Below are 9693 nucleotides of genomic sequence, written 5' to 3'. Positions count from 1 at the left end.
TGACAGTTGAGAGGCGGGCCGAAAGAGCAAAGCTCAACCCCCGCAAACACAACTAGGTGAAAACTAGGTGAAACACAGGTCCTAGCGGTCGAACAGTCAGCGTTCAGAGATCGTGATCCTTGGGTTCGATTCCATGCCGAGACAGAAAACAGATGGGTAGAGTTTCTTTCCCTTTATGCCTCTGTTCACCTAACATAAAATAATTACCATTTGAGTTAGACAACTCCTGCAGGCTGAATCCTGGAGATGTGTATATTTGTGTGTGTGAGAGAGAGAGAGAGAGAGAGAGACAGAGAGAGAGAGACAGAGAGAGAGAGAGAGAGAGAGAGAGAGAAATATAAGTAGTAGATTTGATAGTCAGTAGAAGTAGATAAGTAGTGAGGAGTCAGCTGAGGTTTGAATGGCGGGGTCCAGGAGCTAAAACCTCGATCCTGCAGATACAAATAGTAAATACGCACACAATAAAGAAATCCAAAATATATAAAAACAAAACAAATAATCAAACATGGCTAGATTTGCGTTCGTAAAATAAAAAAAAACTATATTATCTCACCTGATATGAGCTAACCCAAGCAACCTACTTAACCTATTGAGTCCGATGCATAGAAAACGTAAACATCACGGTGCGTCAACTATTTACATATACATTGTATTTTTAATGAAATAATGGATTCCATAAAAAAAATCGACGCATTAAGGGAGAGAGAACACATGTTCACATTAGGGGAGAGAACAGATGTTCACATTAGAGGAGAGAACACATGAACACATGTTTCAGAACCAGGAGACACATAGAAGATACATCACACATTCTTAGACACGTGGAAAGGAAGAAAATTTAAGAGACATCTTAAGGAACAGAACAAATGGACACATTAGAAAAAAAATATGAAAAACATATTATATATATATATATATATATATATATATATATATATATATATATATATATATATATATATATATATATATATATATATATATATAAAGTAGTCGTTTTATTTAAGTACTTCAGGAAGTGGCTCTTAAATCTTTCTACTAAACCATTTATCATCTGTGATGAGCCCTTAAGATGGGTAGCTTTCAACATCAAGACAGATAGTTCAGAGACGTGGCCCAAGAACTGGGGCTCAAGCGACGCCTACACTACCAGGTGAGCTCAGGTGAGTGAGTATACACTCTGGCTGCCAATGGCTACACCCAGACAGCCACTCATCCTCCTCTACGTCACCTCTCATAGTGAACATAATCTGGAATGCTTCTGCTCTTGGCCTGAGACAATACCCCTGAGTGCATCTTGAGTGTATTCTCGCACTCAAGGGGCGTAAACACAGCGTGAGAGAGTGCTCTTCAGAGTGAACCATGAGAGTGCAAGCTGGTGCAGAGTGTGAGAGGGGCGGCCCGAGTGTTATGTCTGGCATCAGAGACGTCCAAGAATCGACACCGAGACTGGGTGAGTATGTTCTTGTTGACGTGCGTGGACAAGGAGAAGGAGGAGAAGAATGTTGGAGGGATCAGAGAGAGAGAGAGAGAGAGAGAGAGAGAGAGAGAGAGAGAGAGAGAGAGAGAGAGAGAGAGAGAGAGAGAGAGAGAGAGAGAGAGAGAGAGGGAGAGAGAGAGGGAGAGAGAGGGAGAGAGAGAGGGGGGAGTTCTGGAATCAGGGAGAGTTGTAAGTGAGGGAAGGAAGGAGGGATGCTGGGAAAGGAGGAAAGAGGGAGATAAGAAAACAGATTGTATGGAAATAGGTACAAACTATGATTAGGTAGTAGAAAGATACAAAGAAACATTGAGACATATTTAAGAACAGAATGACAATCACAACTGCTCTCCACAACACAATTTATTCTGTGGTACATTTTCTCCTCGAAAGGATATATATATATATATATATATATATATATATATATATATATATATATATATATATATATATATCATTCAAGAATTCATCATTCTTGAAACATGTTTCAACAGGTTGAAACATAAATACATATTGTATATTCAACGTGTTTTTTCATATATTTTTAAAAACTATCGAGGAGTTTCAAAACGTATATTGAAACGTTTCGATATTTAAGAAAATGAGCTTTGAAAACGTCATTTGTAAGATAACCAGACGTCACTTGTAAGTCTAAGGGAAGGGAAGGGAAGGGAAGGGAAGGGAAGGGAAGGAAAGAGAAGGGAATGGAAGTGAACAATCATGGGGGAAAGTGCCAAGCCATCACGACTATATACCACTTGAAAGGGGACAGGATAAGAATTACGAATGGGACGGGTAAACGAATGATGCCCAACCCCCTTATAGACGATCGGGGATTGAACGCCGACCTGCATGAAGCGAGACCATTGCTCTACCGTCCAGCCCACGTGGTAAGGCATTATCCTGACTAAAATTCTAATATACCATCATAAAATTAACGTAGATCCTCGCACTTTCACGTATGAATCCTGGTTATAAAGAGACGCTTGTGTGTTATTTAATTTCTAAGAGCAATAACGGATGTAATAGACCGTTAGCGGGTCGCGACAGAATAGGTGGGAATGGCCATTAACTTGGCGGATAAGTCGCTCTCTACGCCATCTAGTGAGTTCACCTGTCACTAATTTAATCAGCTGGGGTTCATAGCATTGGGTTTAATACCGCCCTGTGGAGCGGTGCGTTCCTTAATTAAACCGTATATGCGGTTTCTTCATCATGTGTGTGTGTGTTTGTGTGTGTGTGTGTGTGTGTGTGTGTGTGTGTGTGTGTGTGTGTGTGTGTGTGTGTGTGTGTGTGTGTGTGTGTGTGTGTGTGGATAGATTGAAAGCCTAAGGTAGACTCATAATTGTGTGGTATATATGTGTTCGTGGTATGTACGTGAGAATGAGGTAGATCTATGTACGTGTGGCAGGCCCGTGTGCGTGTGTGGGAGGCCCGTGTGCGTGTGTGGGAGGCCGTGTGCGTGTGGTCATGGAAGGGAGCTTCAATAATTACACTCACTGTCATAATCACAGCTGTTTTGATTAATAACTTGACCCTGGGTGATGATGTGGAGGAATAGGTTGGGGGGATAGAGGGGTAACTTTCCCCAGATGGGATATGTTTAGGATTAACTTAGCATGGTGGGGGTGTATTGGGGAGGGAGAGGGAGGGGGGGGGGGTTACAGGGCTCATGGGGAAGCGAGGGGGGGGGGGTATCTTGCCCAAATAGAGTATAAGGGAGTTAGTTTGGCCCATGAAGGGTGTAAGGGGAGGGTCCCAATTGATGGGTTAAAGGCATATTTCCCCAATTGATGGTTTAAGGACTTTTTTTCCCAACTGATATGATGAACATTTTATAGAAATATTAATAATACAAATTATGACATGACACAAACATAGAATATTCAAGTCAAAATTGTATGATACATGGATTTATAAACATGGAATATACAACACACACACACAGGTGTTGTAGCCTACAACACACACACACACAGGTGTTGTAGCCTACAACACACACACACACAGGTGTTGTAGCCTACAACACACACACACACAGGTGTTGTAGCCTACAACACACACACACACAGGTGTTGTAGCCTACAACACACACACACACACAGGTGTTGTAGCCTACAACACACACACACACAGGTGTTGTAGCCTACAACACACACACACACAGGTGTTGTAGCCTACAACACACACACACACAGGTGTTGTAGCCTACAACACACACACACACAGGTGTTGTAGCCTACAACACACACACACACAGGTGTTGTAGCCTACAACACACACACACAGGTGTTGTAGCCTACAACACACACACACAGGTGTTGTAGCCTACAACACACACACACAGGTGTTGTAGCCTACAACACACACACACAGGTGTTGTAGCCTACAACACACACACACACAGGTGTTGTAGCCTACAACACACACACACAGGTGTTGTAGCCTACAACACACACACACACAGGTGTTGTAGCCTACAACACACACACACACAGGTGTTGTAGCCTACAACACACACACACACAGGTGTTGTAGCCTACAACACACACACACACAGGTGTTGTAGCCTACAACACACACACACAGGTGTTGTAGCCTACAACACACACACACACACACAGGTGTTGTAGCCTACAACACACACACACACACACAGGTGTTGTAGCCTACAACACACACACACACAGGTGTTGTAGCCTACAACACACACACACACACAGGTGTTGTAGCCTACAACACACACACACACAGGTGTTGTAACCTACAACACACACACACACAGGTGTTGTAGCCTACAACACACACACACACAGGTGTTGTAGCCTCCAACACACACACACACACAGGTGTTGTAGCCTACAACACACACACACACAGGTGTTGTAGCCTACAACACACACACACAGGTGTTGTAGCCTACAACACACACACACACAGGTGTTGTAGCCTACAACACACACACACAGGTGTTGTAGCCTACAACACACACACACACAGGTGTTGTAGCCTACAACACACACACACACAGGTGTTGTAGCCTACAACACACACACACACAGGTGTTGTAGCCTCCAACACACACACACACAGGTGTTGTAGCCTACGACACACACACACACAGGTGTTGTAGCCTACAACACACACACACAGGTGTTGTAGCCTACAACACACACACACAGGTGTTGTAGCCTACAACACACACACACACAGGTGTTGCAGCCTACAACACACACACAGGTGTTGTAGCCTACAACACACACATATAGGTGTTGTAGCGTCAAGTCAAAAAACCGAGTTAAAAAAACGGAGAAATTCAAGGAAGAAGGACTAGGAAAATACAATAAAATGTATTAAAAAAACATAAAAATATAACCCATCACTCATTCTCAAGTTTTTCTGCATCTTCCTATATTCCTCCATTATACCATTTCTTAGCCTCCCAATCTCTTCCAAATCCCAATCTGCACTTCTTTTATCCCTCCATTTTTCATCTCTCATTCCTCTCTATTTCCACCATTATTTCCCATTATCTTCAGTATCACCAATCTCCACCCATCCCATAAGGTTCCATCCCATCCTATCATCTGGTCTCAGTTCTCCCTACCCATAAATCTCTTCAATTACCCATAATTCAGCTTCACCCATTCCTCTTCGTCTTTTTCCCTCTTTCCTATCACTATCTCTGACATTTTTCTACTCCCTCTTCTATTTCTCCCATTCCCTCATACCTCTTTCCCTGCCTATTCCCCAATCGTTCTACCTCTCACCGTATCTTCTTCTGCTTCCTCATTTATCTTCCTTTCGTTTACCATTCTTCCCCTATCTCCTCTTTCTTTCTTTCTTTCTTTCTTTCTTTCTTTCCTAATTCCTACTCATTTTCCCCCTCCCTATTCCTCCTAACATTTATATTTTTATTCTCCTCTTTTTGGCTTCCTTTTCCTAAACCCTCTCCTCTCTCCCTATTCCCCATCTATCACCATTATCTCCCTTTCCTTTCCCTCTCTGTCTCCCATTTCTTATCCTACCATTCCACCTTCCTTCTGTCTCCCTTTCCTTCTTCTATTTTCCCCATTTCTCTATTCTTTCACGCCTTTCCCCTCTTTTCCCAATTTTTAATCTTCACCATTCCTATTTCTTCTTCACCTACCTACCTACTCTCCTCCTACCCCTCCCCAACCACCATTCCCCACCTACTGCCATGACCCCCGGGGCGAGGACTGAGGTAGAGGGGGTGGGGAAAGGGAAGGGGAGTGGGAATGGGGAGGGGTGGCGAAGGGGGAGGGGATTAGGTTGCGTGTATATGTGCATATTAACCCAAGGACCATGTGTGACGTGTGCGTGTGGTCCTGGTGCTCTGTTAGGGGAGTGCTTGAAGGGGAAAGGGGGGACGGGGGGTTGATGAGAAGGATGGGGGGTTGGGGTTTAAGGGGGGGGCGGGGTGTTTGGGAGAAATGCTTGAGGTAGGTGTTGACCAGACCACACACTAAAAAGTGAAGGGACGACGACGTTTCGCACCGTCCTGGACCATTCTCAAGTCGATTGAGGGAGTGTCTGAGAGCCGTCTTCAACGGGCCGCATTCGACGGCCATATTTCAAGACCATGTTTCAGGTGCCTTGTTTGAGGGCCGTGTCTAAGAGCTGCATTTGATAAACAACTATGATGGCTTATTTTGTATTTATTAATTCATGAGGTACATCTGCATTTATGCAGCTGCCCTAGACTATAAGAAGGGGAGTACAGTATGTCAAAAAGCTAGCTCAAGGTACACCTTGTGAACCTTGAGACACTCAAGGTACACAAGGTACACTCAGTCACTGTGGTACACTACGGTACGTTCCGCAGTTTAGCTCCTAAATATATCTGACTTTTGGTTTCGTCTCTGTGTGGAATACTTGTAAACTTAGTCAGGTGTATTTATAATGCAACTCTAACCAAGGTCCAATGCTGTATTCCAGGCCTTTAAGAGGCCTTTTGTGGGCTATTGGAGAGAGAGACAACATTCATTTGAGACATTTGGCATCAACATTTGTCCATTTATTTTCTGGCCAAACCATTTTTAGTTGCAACATTTCGTAGTGAACGATTTTGTAGCAACATGTTTGTTGACATTGGTCAGAATAACAAATACAAATTATCAAAGGGGAAGACGAAGGAAAGAGAGAGTAGGGAAAGGGGAAAGGATAGGGGTAAGGGAAGGAGGGGGAGAGGTAGTCTATTTGAGGGAGGGAGGAGGATTTCTGGGGATAGAGGGACGGTTGTGTGGGGTTGGGATTGAAGGGAGGGATTTGATTGATGACTGATGAAGATTAAGTCACCCAAAAGGTGGCACGGGCATGAATAGCCCGTAAGTGGTGGCCCTTTTGAGCCATTACCAGTATCGATAGCTGATACTGGAGATCTGTGGAGGTGCGACTGCACCCTGCGTGACAGGAGATGTCTCCCGTGGAAGGGAGGGGAAAAGATGGACCGTAGGAGACAGGAATCATGGTAGCCATGATTGACGGGATTGACGGGAAAGGTAAGAGGAAGAACAGACAAGACGGTTGTCAGGGAGGAAGATTAAGACATGACAATTTTTGTTCCATAATATATATTTTATCTGTCAAGAAGACAAGATGGTTGTCGAGAGGAAGATTAACATATGACACTTTTTTCCCTCAATATTTTTTTGTCCTTTGATCCATCGCCCTGTTGTGAATTGAAGCATGAATAACTGGTCTGGGAGAACGATATTTTCTTTATCAAACCATGAAAGTGTCTTTGCCGTGTGACGACTATTTTTGTTTTTTTTTTGTTTTTTTTTGTCGTGAATACATCTTGCAGTGTTCTTAAATGCTGAGACACGTAATCTTTAGGGAAGTATTATTCTGTCTCTATCACATCATCAGCCTGTCTGTATCACGTCATCTCAGGTTACAAAATGGCGGCTATGGTAACCTTAATTAAATTAATCCAAATTCGATCGTCTTCTTAATATTGTAAATACGTTCTCGAGCATATGATGAGCTGTGTGGTTCATCAAATCACTACGGATTTACGTGGATCATTAAGGATTACGTGTCCAGCACGCTGGACACGTAATCCTGTGGACCTGGATTCGATTCCCGGCGCCAGCGAGAAATAAAAATGGGCAGAGTTTCTTTCACCCTGATATGCCACTGTTACATAGCAGTAAATAGGTACCTGGGAGTTAGACAGCTGTTACGGGCTGCTTCCTGTGTGTGTGTGTGTGAGGGTATTTGTGTTGTATGTTTGTTGTATGTATGTATGTATGTATGTATGTATGTATGTATGTATGCATGTATGCATGTATAAATGTATTATGTGCTTGTGTCAACTATCGTTGTATTGTTTCCTTCAAAGCATATTTAAACTGAACGCAGAACCAATAAAATAAATAACCAAATAACCAAATAACATATTCTATATTTTCATAGCTTATTGACTGACTAAAAAGAGTTAAAAAAGAAAAAAAAACACTTAATAGCTCTTCACAATTTTCCTGCCCGTCAACAGGAGGGCGTAATCCCATTGCCATCTAGGAAAAAAAAGACTGTCGCCAGTTTCATCCCACACCATCAAATCCACCTTTAGCAAGACGCATATTGAATTAAAAACATGACCAACCTCTATCCTTAAATAAAGAAATACACAACTGTTAAAAACTCCACCCAATTCAGTGTATCGGCACCATGCCTAATGCCCATATAATCAAGGATCATATAAGTGATTTATGTCAGAAAAGTTTCATATTTTGGACAGTGTACGAACGCGTATCTCGACTCGAGCAACGGCAAATGTTCTATCCTACAAATAAAAATTTCTCATATATATATTATATATATTATATATATTATATATATTATGTCGTACCTAGTAGCCAGAACTCACTTTTCAGCCTACAATGCAAGGCCCGATTTGCCTAATAAGCCAAGTTTTCATGAATTAATATATTTTCTCTAATTTTTTTCTTATGAAATGATAAAGCTACCCATATCATTATGTATGAGGTCAATTTTTTTTTATTGGAGTTAAAATTAACGTAGATATATGACCGAACCTAACCAACTCTACCTAACCAAACCTAACCTATCTTTATAGGTTAGGTTTGGTTAGGTAGCCGAAAAAGTTAGGTTAGGTTAGGTAGGTTAGGTAGTCGAAAAGCAATTAATTCATGAAAACTTGGCTTATTAGGCAAATCGGGCCTTGCCTAGTAGGCTCAGAAGTGAGTTCTGGCTACTAGGTACGACATTATATATATATATATATATATATATATATATATATATATATATATATATATATATATATATATTGTATTGTTTTATTGTATTATACAATAATACATTATTATACAATAATGTATTATACAATATTGTTTATATTGTATTATATATATATATATATATATATATATATATATATATATATATATATATATATCACAAGATGATATCTTCATTTTCCGCGAAAAGGCAAACGAACTTTAACGAAAGATTTGATTCCACGCTTTTATGGGAAGATTTAGTGTGTGAACGAATACGAGGATACAGATCACTTAAGATTTACGAAAATCTTATTTAAATCAAACTGGGTTTTGACTTACCAAGATGTTACCTTTCACATCTCAAGGGCGGTGATAAATATTGTGACTTTGTGGTTACTTAAGTGTGGATGTCACGCAGGACGTTAATTTGTTCTTTTCACGAAGTGTTTAACGCATTGTAAACCATCGATTAATGTTATTGACTCAACTTTAAAAAACTGAGGTTTTATTTTATTAACTCAGCATCATTAACCTTCATTTTTTATTCTTAACTCGTCTAAACATCAGAAACCGTCGCTTTATTAACTCATCTGATATCAGAAACCGTCGCTTTATTAACTCATCTGATATCAGAAACCGTCGTTTTATCAACTCATCTGATATCAGAAACCGTAGTTTTATTAACTCATCTGATATCAGAAACCGTAGTTTTATTAACTCATCTAAACATCAGAAACCGTCTCTTTATTAACTCATCTGATATCATAAACCGTCGCTTTATTAACTCATCTAAACTTCAGAAACCGTCGTTTAATGTTATTAACTGAATTAAACACAAAAAACAGTCGTTTTATTTCATTTATTAACTCATCTAAACGTCAGAAACACTCGTTTTATAGTCTTTTTAACTTCTATAAACATAAAAAACCGTCGTTTTAACTT

The sequence above is a fragment of the Procambarus clarkii genome, chromosome 87 (genome assembly GCF_040958095.1).
Source record: "Procambarus clarkii isolate CNS0578487 chromosome 87, FALCON_Pclarkii_2.0, whole genome shotgun sequence".
In the NCBI taxonomy this organism is placed as follows: domain Eukaryota; kingdom Metazoa; phylum Arthropoda; class Malacostraca; order Decapoda; family Cambaridae; genus Procambarus; species Procambarus clarkii.
Note: the sequence above shows the minus strand (reverse complement) of the source record.